Source organism: Falco naumanni, chromosome 1 (assembly GCF_017639655.2).
Source record: "Falco naumanni isolate bFalNau1 chromosome 1, bFalNau1.pat, whole genome shotgun sequence".
Classification (NCBI taxonomy): Eukaryota; Metazoa; Chordata; class Aves; order Falconiformes; family Falconidae; genus Falco; species Falco naumanni.
The window spans coordinates 16,617,086-16,629,804 of record NC_054054.1 but is presented as its reverse complement, the minus strand read 5'-3'; the positions used below and the strand labels follow the sequence as shown (position 1 = coordinate 16,629,804).

The 12,719-nt window shown below is 44.9% G+C and overlaps 1 long non-coding RNA gene across 8 annotated transcripts in view; it reads left to right on the top strand.

The window, feature by feature from the left end:
- Positions 1-87: 87 nt before the first annotated feature.
- Positions 88-12,719, top strand: part of LOC121082853 — a 30,930-nt gene continuing 18,298 nt past the window's right edge. For 3 of the 8 annotated variants that reach the window (XR_005826161.1, XR_005826155.1, XR_005826151.1), the window contains exons 1-3: positions 88-621; positions 2,625-9,936; positions 11,874-11,999. This is a non-coding gene — a long non-coding RNA (uncharacterized LOC121082853). Of the gene's footprint in view, positions 622-1,619; positions 1,796-2,624; positions 9,937-11,873; positions 12,000-12,719 lie in introns of those variants that run through there. The other 5 variants (XR_005826163.1, XR_005826159.1, XR_005826154.1 and 2 more) reach the window with 5 other exon arrangements.

Sequence of the window (12,719 nt, the reverse complement as noted above, 5' to 3'; positions counted from 1 at the left end):
GGGGATCGGCCGGGGGCCTTGCTGTGCCGGCGGGGGCGGCCGGCCCGCGTCCCCGTTCTCCCCTTCGCAGGGCCCGGAGCAGGGGGAGGGAGGGGGGTGCGGCCTCGGCCGAGGCGGCGGCAGCGGGGCTGCCCCGGCGGTGTCCCGGCACAGGCCGTTCCTGGCGCTCCGCCGCCTTCCTCGGCCCGCGAAGCCGGGGCCGGCCCGGTGGAAGGCCCGGCAGCAGGCCCGGCAGGCTGCCCGCGGAGCACCGGCTTCTCGAGAGCGCCTTGGAGAAAGGTGTCTGTGTTGTTAAGGGAAAATAGGGCAGTAGATGCGGAATGGCAGCCGTGCCTGTGCCAGCGCCCTGCCGCCCCTCCGTACCTGACCCGTGTCCGAACGGCGGCTTAAAGAGATCGTTTGCCAGGCGCCGTGCTACCGACACGGCCTTTGGCCTTTATCGCAATTTGGCAAATCAGTTGCTTCTAATTACAAAAGCATTTGAAACGCACCTTCCCCTTGCCCTCGTGCTGTCCGCTAGACAAGTAGACTGGAAAACAGAAGCCTGCAAAGAAAAATGCCGGCTGACGCCGTTTCCATAGGAGCTTAAGGAGGCCACTGTCAAGTTTATCCCAGATATTTGTGAGTTATGGAAGTTTTTGGGTTGTTTTTTTGTTTGTTGGTTTGGGTTTTTTGTTAAATTTCAGGAGCATTATCGCCTCTAACTTTCCTTTCTGATTGATTTTGATGTTACTTTATAAAATGCTCTTTAAAATGTGATGTTGGATCTGTAGGTTTACAGACCTAAGGGACATTGCAAAAGCACTGTATTTCAGGAAACCGAGTTCTTTGGTCACCTGACTATGAGTACAGATTCTTGAAAACTTGGACCTAACTATCTGTATCTAGTGCTGTTATTAGGTGGGGTGACATCCTTAATTTGTCAAAGCTGCCATTAATATTAATGATCTGCTGCAATGTCATCTTTACTGTGTTTTGAACAGAGCTTGATGTCAGCTGTCTCCCTTCCATGTTCAGTAGAGGACACCTAAGCCATCCTAGTGCCCACTCCACGATGTCCCTCGACTACAAAATCCATTGGCTTCTGGCCAGAAAAGCAGCAAGAAACCCCCTTGTTGCTCTCACTGTATGGGTCTCTTGTAGAAGAAGAGGTTAGGCAAGCATGGTAGCACCTACCAGATTGTTCTGGTTTCCAGATGTGTGGTGTCCCACTCAGCATTCAGAATGAAATTTGACCCTGTGAGTCTTTTGAGCATAGTAATGCTGTCATCTGTCACTGCACGTTGTTCCCTGGTTCCCATTTGTCGTCAGTGAGACAAAGGAAAAACAATGCACTGTGGAAACTAGCTCTCCTGGCATGGAGATTGTCCTGAGCAGAAGGTGATCTATACAGCAGTGTATCCAAACTGGCACAGTGATGTATTGCAAATGAAAACAGTACATTACCCTGTACGACAGGTATTGCTATTTAGAGAGCTGTACCAGCAGGGGCTTCCCAGAAGTGTCAGAGACCTATATGATGTTAGGCACGGGTGCTGAGAGGCAATTTCTACCCTTGATAGTTTGCAGTGAAGGCCAGCATGGAAATGGTACGTTTTGTGCTGAGCCTTTATATGCAGTGGAAATACTCTTATATTTCCCGGGTTTTGGAAGTTAAGTGGGATGCAGCTGAAGAGGCTGAGGCAAGAATTCAAGGTGGCAGGAAAGAAGAGCAGGCATAAGAAGAGCTTTGTGAGAAGGCAGCAGGCTTGAAGATGAGGCCAGGGCACAACAGCAAGGATCCACAGTGGAAAAGGTAGAGGTGCAGGGCGGTGGGGATAGGCTACAGTACAGCACTTGGTAATTTGAGGAGCCTCTGACAGCACCCTGAGGACAGGAGGCAAAATTTCAGAAACAGGAAGGGCAGGAGCCCGTACCATGCAACATTTGTTTTCGACTGCAAACAGTTAATTTGGACTTTCCCTTTGCTTTCTTTTTATTTTTTATTTTTTTTACCTAAAAGATGACTTAAGTTTTCTAGATTCCAGCTCTCCTAACATAGAAGGTAACTGCAAGATTACCTTTCTTGCTCTTTTCTGTCTTACTGCCTCTGGTTTTGCTTCTCCATCATGTTCCTGACCGTTCCCTCCCCCACCTCCCGTTCTCCTTTTCCTTCACAATTTGCACATATTTTTCTGTGATTATTTCTCTCCTGCTACCTCTCTTCCCTTTTTTACTCATGCTTCTTTTCTGCATGCTTCCATCTTCAGATTCTAAAACTTCATTGACTGTCTCATATGACTGGAAAACAAACCAAGCTACTGGAGGCAGGGGGAGGTTGGATGCCAGTGTGCTAGCATGCTGTCCTCCCCAGCGGTGTAACTGAGCTCACAGAAGCTGTGATTCTTGGGTGGCTGGAAAAGAAATGCCCGTTGTAATGGCCATGTATTAGATCTTGGATCAAGCTAGAAATGCAGAGCAAACTGGTTCTGAACACCATGCTTTTCTCACCAGCACCATGTGCTCTGTGATGCCTGACATTACAAGTGGGAAAACTTACTTTTTCAGTATGCTTTCTCTCCTCATAAGTGAAGAATTGTTCCTTATGGTACACTCCCAGCTAATTATCTCTCTGTACTCTCTAGGTCTGCTAGCACATCAGAAGAGACCAGAAAACATCCTGTGGCTGTGGTGAAGGGAAGTACTCACCCTCTTAACACTGACCTTCAAGTAATTGGCAACAACTATCATCTTTCATAGCACTTTTCAAAGGCAGCCCTTCAAAATCTGGTGAGCTAATTGTGGGAAAGGCTTGCATGGCTGCTGTCAGACCCTAACTGTGCCAGGAAGTTCCACGGGCTGTACCCCTGCCATGGGCATTTAGCTGCCTGTGCTTGTGGCCAGTCCTGGCATGGCCCAGCTGTCAGCATGGATCTCAGTGCTGGGAAAGGAGCTATGGGAAACCTTATTGGGGATCTCTGTCCCTTGGTTCAGGAGCCAGATTTAAGCTCAGGCCCTTGTCTGAGCTATGCTGTAGGTACTCCCATGCCTGGCCGTGTACCTTGCTGATCCTGTGCTTCCCTGGCTGATGTAACTTCCTGGCTTGACCTTGAACCTCTCTTGTCTCTATGGTCAGCTTTGGTGGTCCTTGGACTGTGGCTGACCACTGTTGCTGTCACCAGCTGGCCTGGCTCTCTGTGTTCGGGTGCCATGGGACCCTCAGTGAGGTCCCTGCCCACCTAACCATCACCCTTATCCCCAGCTTGCCTGCCCTGGTGGAGCAGCCATGCTTCTTGCTGGCAAGGACTGCACGCAGGGTGTGGGTGAAAAGCAGCTTCCTTCTTCCAGGGAAATGTGCTTTTTGGCACTCTTGCCACGTATTGCCCTTGCATAATTAATAATAGCGTTAACATTGAAACACGACTAAGAAAAATAATAAGCATTCTGATTAGAAACAAGAAATAGAAAAGTGAAACTGCATTATTTTTGGCACTGTACAAATTATGTGCAATGCCTATTTCTCAAACTCATGTTCTATACTTTTATGGGTGATGTGATGTCCCTTGTGTGCTTAGATTTTAGGATATGATAGTCTTGTTTCCTCTGGAATCTTACGCAGTAAGTTTCTGTCTCATATGGGACCCATGACTTACACAGAGACAGAAGGCATTCTGAAAACAGGATGGTTATGTGGCAACTTGAGCAGATTCACAGGAGCACCCAGATCAGACTGCTGCCTCTGAACCAGTTCTTATTTGTAGGAAAGATGGGAGTCAGCTGCACATCTGTTTCCACTGGACTCCTCTCAATTCAGATGACATGGCTTGCTTCTGTCCCAGTAAAGATGGAAAATAAACTTCTATATCTAACTGTACACTTTCTGGGACAGTCAAATGAAAATCGTGGCTAGAGGATTAGCTGTAGCCATTAAAACAAAAGCCAAGTTTCTGTACTTAGTGATCCCAGGCATGGCAGGTTATTCTTGGCTGCTCACCAGGTGCCCACCAAGCAACTCTATCACTCCCTGTCCTCAATGAGCAGTGCCAGCACTGCTCACCAGCAGCCAAAACACTGCTGCATTTTCAACACCACTCTAGCTACAAAGCAGCACACTATGAGGCCTACTATAGGGAAAGTTAGACTGAATACAGCATGTTTTCTGAAAGTAAAAAAAAAAACAGTTGTTTTGTTTATCCTAAAACTTTAAATGGCTTTTGAGTATTCAGTTTATTTGGAAGCAGAAAAAAGTTTTTTGCTGAGCCTTTTGTGCCCCTAGTGAAGAATCTGTCCTCTTAAATGCAGGAAAAAGTGGGCTGGAACAGAATATTCCTAGTCCTTCACATTGTGCCTTTGGCGTTCTCCATTTACAGCATTTTAGCTGTGCAAATTGAACTTGTCCTTGAACCCTTGTGAAGTATCCTAAGTTAGAGAAATTGTGATACTTAAAACATTAGGATATCAGCCATGGTAACTTAGTATTAGAAATATGTAGTTGAAAGATCTGATCTCTGGAATGGCTGTGCAGCAGTACAGCTGATTTTGTTTCAGCAACAGGACTTCAGTAAGGTAATATCCCAGTTCAGAATTCAGTCATCTGTCTGCTGAGAGGAACCACAAGCATATGTCTGTCTTAATGATTAAAGAATTTTCCTAATGACCATTGAGGAGCTGTTGTGATTTGACAGCAGGAAATCCTTCTGGCTTTTGAGTATGTGCAAAATATTTTAAAGCAGGCTTTTAAGTGGTTTCCTTAGCAACCATTCTTCATTAGAGATCGACACATGCTATTAAGTATCATGCTGGGTTTGGATCAGCTTTGCAATATTAAAGACACCCGTTTAAAACTCTGCCAGGTCACGTGCAGTTTTGGAGCCTAGATGGAAGCTTGCCGGCTGCCAGACTTTTTTTCCAGACAAGCAAGGACACACCTCTTGGTAGTGAGCTAGCATAGGCACCCTGATGGGTGGAGGAGCTGGCCCCACTCACTATTGGCTGTTCTCTCATCCAGGAACTGTAAGTAAAGGGAGATTTTATTTTCATTCATCTGCCACTCCACCCCCTGCCCCGAGAAAACGCTAGTGACTTGTGATTCCCTTTTAAAGAGATATCAAGCACAGCTCTTAACTGAGCACAGCTCATACTCTTTGTTTTTCTTTTATCTCAAGTGTCTGGGGCATCAGATAATTTATCCTTCGATCCCATATTCAGTGCTTATGATCAACAGGAATGTCAAGCCATTAGCAAGGTTAATAGTGGAGAATCTGGGAGCTGTCATTAATATAAAGAAGCACCTCTTCTGCTCTCCTCCAAAGCTATACCGTTATTTATTTATTATGATTTAGATTGCCTTCCCTATTTGCTATGGATATTGGAATTTAAGGCAGCTTTAGCAGAGCTGACCTGAGAATCTTACAGAAAACAAATGCTGCTCAGAGGAAATGTGTTTAACGGTAATCCTAATGCAGGGCATTTGCCTGGCATTTGTCATCAGCCTGATCGGATGCCCCAGCAGTGCTGGGGTCTCTAGGGGCAGACTTCTCTCTAGTTCTGGCTGGAAGCTCAGAGTTTGTTCCTGCCGTCATAGAGTAAGAAGGAGTAAGAGTAATTTTCTCCTGATGCTTTCTCAGTCTGTGCCTTTGTTTACCTTGGGATTTGGTTGCTGCAAAGCCTCCATGTGAGGCTTCTGTCTAAAACTGTTCAGAGACACAGAGGCAGACCTAGTGTAGCACGCGATAGCTGCGGGCAGCGCCCTCAGCATGCACAGTGCTGAGTACTGTGAGTTATTTTGCTCTACCTTGGCACCCAGGAGGTCTTGGTTTCTACGTGCAGTGGGAAGTGCCGAGTCCTACTGATAAGGCTACTAAATGAATTTATTAGGGTGTTGCTTTGAGAGACAGGCGGCTTTTCTGGCTTCTGTGCCCGAACTAAAATTGGAGCAGGTATTCAAGAGGGAAGAGGAGGGACTGCCAGTGCCTGTGGCTCTGACAGTCACTGCATTGTTGGTCTGAAATAGCTCATGTCTGTTGACCTTCAGAGCTGGGCTGTGGTGGCCTTTTTCAGGCGACTTGGGAAACAGGGTGGTAAAGTGAAGTAGTGCCTGACAAGCATCCTTTAAGGGTAAGAGTATTCTGATACTTGCATTTTTTTAGGTAAGCCTGCTCTGTAGGAATATCTTCTTATTTGGCCATGCTTTTTTTTCTGTAATTCTCCAGATAAAGGCTTTTCCAGAACTTACATAGGAAAAGAGAATGCTTTTTGACAGTGGGCTGCTACTTTGTATTCATGGTTTTGAAGGCAGAAATCAGCAGAAATTTCTGAAGTTAAAAATCATGCAGAAGTCAGATCATGTGTGAGCCAGCTTGTGGCTTTATTGCACTTAATAGCAGTTTTTATTTCCTGTTGATGCTGTACTCGTCTTTGCTTGGTTGTGGTTAATACAACTGCTGCTGGCTATTATGGAAAGAGTTACTACTTCATCCTAAGACCGAATAGGAAGAATAGGATAATAGGCATTAAATGTTCGATAATAGGCATTCAGTGTTCTAAATTCAATCTCTTCTGTAAGGCAAAAACTGAGGTAATATTAAAGTTAAAAAATATGTTTGTAAAAAAACAAAAATCAAAGCGCCTGTAAGCAAAATGAAATCCTGTAGCATCATTTTGTAATGTAGATGATTTCATGAAATCTCATGTTTACAAGTAAACCTGTCAGCTTATAAGGTCTGACCCAAAGCATACGGAAACTGCTGAGGACCTTCATGTTGACTTAACATGGGCTGCACTGGGTCCACAGGACAATGGATGTGTTCAAAATCATGTCCGGCACTGAACAAAAGCTTCAGCAGTGTGTGTAATCTTTGTATGTTATTGGCACGAGAGCGTCACCTAGAAATACCATATGTAAGCAACACCCCGCTGCATTCCATGCATGATCTTTGCCTGCTTTGCCATTTACCTTCTGTATGGGCCCATTACAGTAAGTGGGAATCTGGGGTGCGGTGTAGTTGCAGTGATTCTGCACTTGCAGACTATCTGCTGCTGACATCTTCTGCCATATTTGGTTGTTTTAAAACTTAGATCAGTTTAGTGCATGAATCTGATGATTATCCGTGGGGGACAGGGTGGATGGTAGCAATAAACAGCTGGATGTATATGGAGTGAGGATGCTGAGAACAACCAGAACTGAGTTTACCGCTGAGAGAATATTTATGGGGAATTGTACTTTTTACTGATGAAAATAAGATGCATAAACTGGTTATTTTGTCAGTTCAGCTCTTTTTCTAGGATATCAGAGGTGTGAAGCATTAACTTAAAGCTCTTTCAGTGAGAAGACCCAAGCCTGTGGCTGACTCCTCACTTCACTTCATAGCCATGGCTTTATCTCTGCTTCTTATCTGCAAAGTGGGGACGGGAAGGCTTCTCAGCATCGGTAGGAGTGTTGTGAGGGTGATTGCAGGAGCAGTTGTGATGAGTTCAATAGAGGCTGGACTATCTCCCAGGCTAGCTGTCGAGGGGGGTACCAGTCCACGAGCGGCATAAGGCTGAGCAGCCAGCTCATTACTGCATTGCACATGACTCCGTATAGTGTCAGCGTTGTGCGTAGCTAGTATGAAGCTTTGTGGAAATGTGAGAGCACCTTCCTTGCTGTTTCCTTCAGGAACTGAGGATGATTATAGAGTGGCCTGTCTAATGTGTATGGCTGCCCCCTGTTTGGGCTGCCTGGAACACCAGTGTTTGTGCTGATCATTCCCTGGTGCCCACTGACACAAAACTGTCCCAGCCTTCTCCAGCTGTGGCCTGACAGACAACCTTTTCCTGTGAGAAAGGCATACTGTCACATGGGAAAACCTGACAGAAAGGAGCTGATCTCATCCTGATGAATGACAATAAGCAGCCCTTAGCCTGGGATTTATTCTGAGTGGCCTTCTGTGCAGTGCCGAAGACATGGTCTTCCAGGTGTCCAAGGTGTAATTGCAGTAGTAAGTAACAGTGATTGTTTGTGTGCAAATAAATTCCTGGAAATGTTTTGAAGCTGGAAGGATTTGCTGATGGCTAGGCTAAGTCATCAAGCCACACACAGTTAGTTACTTTCCTATGGAAACATTTCACCATTTTCAGAAGATCAGTTTCATCTTCAAAAATGCATCTTCAGCTTCAGGTTCAAATCCCCCACTGATGCAAGAGAGCAAACAACTCAGCTGAGATCAACAGAACTCAATCCCCTTACTTCAATGGTAAATTAATCCTGCCTCTGCCTTTTCACCTAATCTCTTCAGCCCAGAGAAACAAATTAAATTGTCAGTGCTTGAAAGAAAAGGCCTGTTTAGTTTTCAGGGCAAGACAATACAGGGAGAAGAAAGAGATAATATTTGCATTTAGCTTCATTCAAGGAGTGGAGGTGCCATGGTTATGCTGTTAAATGTCATGCTGTGTTTACTCCACTTGCATCTATTTACCCGAGCAGGATTAACTATCTAGGATGATATTTGTGAATATTACTTGATTTTTTTTTAAGAACAAGCGGAGGGTAATTCAGAAGCCAGTTTTGAAAAGAGTTGCATATACGATAGTAAGTATTGATAAAAACAAAAATGAAGAATGGCTCCTTAATTCTTGGCTCTACTGGGACAGGAGGTGGCAAACCTTACCTGTTTTTTGCATCAAGCTAAGGGAATGCTAATTTCAAGAAGGTGAGCACATCCTGGTTTGGTCTGTCACACCTGCTGTATTCTAAACGTAGGCGACCCTGGCCCAGATGTAGTCCTGGGTGAATACCAAAATGCTGGACATTATTTGATCGGTTGGGAAAACCTGGGTAAGAGGAAATGTTTCCTCATGGGTTCTCACAGGTCCCAGCTCCACTCGCCTTGGGTCTCTGCTCCTGGAGACCCTTGTGAGCTGTTCAGCCTGTTCAGTCTTTACCTTCCAGGTGAATAATTTTGTGCAGTTGTATCTGCATGATTATGTTCTGTCTCTCATTTGGGGTTTCAGGTTGCTTTCAGCCTGTGTTTAAGATCTCATCTTTTTCTACACCACCGTGAAACAACTGTTTTTCTACTATGGCTTGATCCACAGATAGAAATAAGCAAAACGATGTTTTGTGCTCAGTGTCCCAAATAAGAAAATGCATGACTGGGTCAGCCCACGTTCAGGTAAGAACTGGGAGAAGTGCATGACATATGCAAGTGCAACTATTCTTTAGTGAAACAGAGTACTGTCAGGCACATCCAGTGCTCAGCTGCAAGTATAGTGCTTTTATTTAGTGTCTGAGCCTAAAAACGATGATGATTCTTCAACAATGTACTTCCATGGAGAATTAATGACACTCGGTACTACCTGTTTTTTTCCAGAGCTTTCTGGTTTTTGGGTCGATGAGGGGAGTAATCTCAGAGCAATAAATTCAATGGGAATTTTTTTATTGATACCTGTAAAGTTTTTACTGTAGAACAGAACCAGCCAAGATGCTCCACAAAAGTACATGTAAGTTTTATTAATCTTCCGCCCCTCCAGCCCCATTTCCTTCCTGCGATCATCATGCTCTGGCTGTGGTTGGACAGAGCTCCCTCTTCACACAGAGCAGAGTGCATTGCGGTTGCACCCTGCCATCACCACCGTTGTTTGAAGATTTACAAGGTTAGTTTTTAAATGCCCTTGCAACAAACAGAAACATATATGCATGCTGTTTCTGTCTTAACAGCTGTCAGTCCTAAACCACAGTGTGAATAGTGAATCTTTTCCAATAAGCTGCACAGAGCTGGAGTGGAAGATCCTTTCCGCAAGCCACAGCATCCCTAAGCAGACTCTGGGCATCTGAGAAGGAGACCTGGCCATTCCCCAAGACATCTCTGCAGGGGCTGATAACCAGTACTCCAGGAACACAGGAGATGTGTGTCTTCATTTCGGGGGAGCCAAGAGCAGAAGACAGTTGTTAGGGCCACAGTTAATACTCTATTCAAGGTAAGCTGTCTGCTGTTTCTGCAAGATTTATATCTCCTCTTCTCCACAGGTGTTTCTTGTCTCTTTGCTTGGCCTCTGCACTGTCTGAGGCCTCCACTTACCACAGCAGTCACAATATACCTGTTTCTGATTTCAGTGTATTACTGTGCGAGCCTTTGGAAAAGCAGCATTTTTAGGCTGTGTTTTAACTTAATTCATTTTAAATGGCACATTATTAAATGTTGCTTGGCACTTGTTGACCACATAGGAACACATGACCTTTGCACAAGCTACATTTTTTAAAATATCTGACAAAAACATACATATTATTATCCTTATTTCTTACTGGAATTTCTAAAACCTCTGACTAGAAGCAACGTAAAGGGAGATGGAAATTAACAGGCCTCCAGTGTGACCTGCACAGCAACATGTCACTTAATGCAGACAGTATGATAGCATCTTCTTTCAGTGAATGCTTTGATGTTATAAGGCTGGAATAAGAAAAAGCAGAGTGCCCAGCACAACACAATACACATCATCGTCAGCAAATCTAATTTGTTTGTCTCAAAAGGGCGAGGTAACGCACTTAAGTAATTCTGTAGTGCAGCAAAGTTGAATTTCACAGACCTCAGTCTATGGCAGTAAGAAATCAAGACATAAGACACCTGTTGCAGATGGCCCAACTCTTTGTTGGGCACTTTCCCAACATGTATAAATTGGGGGTGGGGTGCAGTATCAGTTACAGATGGACAATCCAGCTGATGGGACAGACCTTCAGACACTTTGAAGGCAAATGCAATGAGTAGCTGTAACACATCTGATAGCTTTATGTCTGTCCATACATCTACATAATAATATGAAATGTATTCAAGTGAATATAATATCCAACCAATGAAAGCACAAGCAACTTCAACAAATGTTCACAATATTATTTTCAGGATTTTAAGACTCATCCATATACCTGAATTCAATTTCTGACTTACTCTCTGCCAACTCTAAAAGAGTGGATACCAGAAAGATCCAACGCTAGCAAACTGTAGAAAAGAAACATGGAAACATAACCTCCAGCAATGTTTTATGATGATGATTTGTAAGCAGGTGTTTTGATTTATACCTTGATAGAGATTTAATTGCCTGACACCAAGAAAACCTGTCTGTCATGCTGTGCAGGTGTTTATCTGGAATGACTAGATTGCTGTGATGATTTTCAGTTAAGTTACCCACTTGGTTTTATTTGCAGGCTTGATGCGTAAAGATGTCATCTTTTGGTTCTCACGTTGTGTCTCTTCTTGGGTGCTAAAGAAGCATAGGTTTGGTTAGGACGTTGTGGTTAGGGGACCTCCTTACACCTTCTTCTCAAGAAGTGGGGCCTTTCATAGAACCAGGTGTACAATTACAAATGCAGGACCACGGTGGTATGAAGTCAACTTTTCAACCTGTCCCTCCCTACCTGCCTCACTAGTCTGAAGGCTGGTCCAGTCATTGGCACGTCACTAAAGTGAGACTGCTGGATTTACCTGCAGTCTGAGGGCAAAACAATGCTACGGCCACCCACTTCACACCTTTGGACAACACCAGCTCGCCACCCACCTCTTTAAATGTGCTGCAATCAAAACTGCAGTTTATGGGAAGTATTTTATGGGAAGACTGAAGGCAAAAGTGCCTTGACATGGAAGATAGCAAAAACTACCCAAAGGCCGGATTAAGTGCTATCTGGGTATTTGTAGCTCATATACATGTAGGCAATAGCAAAAGCTGGGGGTGAGATGGCAGATGGGCTACAAAGTTATTCTAATGCCCTTTCCCTGAACTGTCACATGGGCAAAAATCTGTCTCCCCCCAGAGCTCTCCTCCCTTGTGCTATTGTCTCTGCAGGGGAGTCATTGCTTTCTCTGTTGGAAACCGGTTTTGTAAGTGCATTACTCACTGATGAAATTACCTTTGTGTCTTGCTGCTAGTTATGGCACCAGCTCTGAAAACAGCAGTTCTAAGAAGTGTGTCCGCTCCTCTGCCCTCCTTATTCCCAGCAAGAATCCAAAGGGTGTGTGAAATATAACTCGGACTCTGGTACAGAAATAAATCAGGTAACATGACCTGCAGGTCAGTTAAATAAGTCGCATTGCAATTTCTACTGCACTGGCTTGTTCGTATTGGAAGATGTTTTCATTTTATTGAAAAGACTATGTGCATGCAAACTCCACAAAGAAAAAGGACACAAAGCACAAGTATTGGCCAAGTCCTGCTGAGACTCTCTGCAGCCGGCAGGTAACAGACAAGATCGTTGCAGTTGCATCCTGTGCCTCGCCCCAGGGCTGCGGTTTCCCCCAGCCAGCAGCTGTCATAGGGATCAGCTATACAGTGCCACAGGAGCCAGTGGTTGGAAAACCCATTTTTAAATTCCCTGCTCCAATTTGGTGTCTGATGGAAACCCCCAGGGCCGCACTGGAGTAGTGCTGCCTGCAGGCTGGAGTAGTTCCAAGTATCCGGGGTTCCCCTGGATCTCCCACTCTCAGGCAACTCTGCCTCAGCAAAACCTGTGCTTCAGGTCTCCATCTGTGCAACGGCAATCATTAGACTTTGGCACCATCCCAAGCAAGGTGGTTTCACCAAAGACTGTAAGAAGCATAGGTATTTGGGTCCACTTGGGCACCCAAATATAGTAGGTGGGCTGCTTCACACCGCCCATCCTGGGGCACACTCAAGCCTGTCTTGCAGGGACAGACAAACCAAGTCAGGTAGCAGAACACTGGAGGTCAGCTCAAGGCTTGCTGAAAACTCCTGGGCAAGCCAAGTCCAAAAGGGAT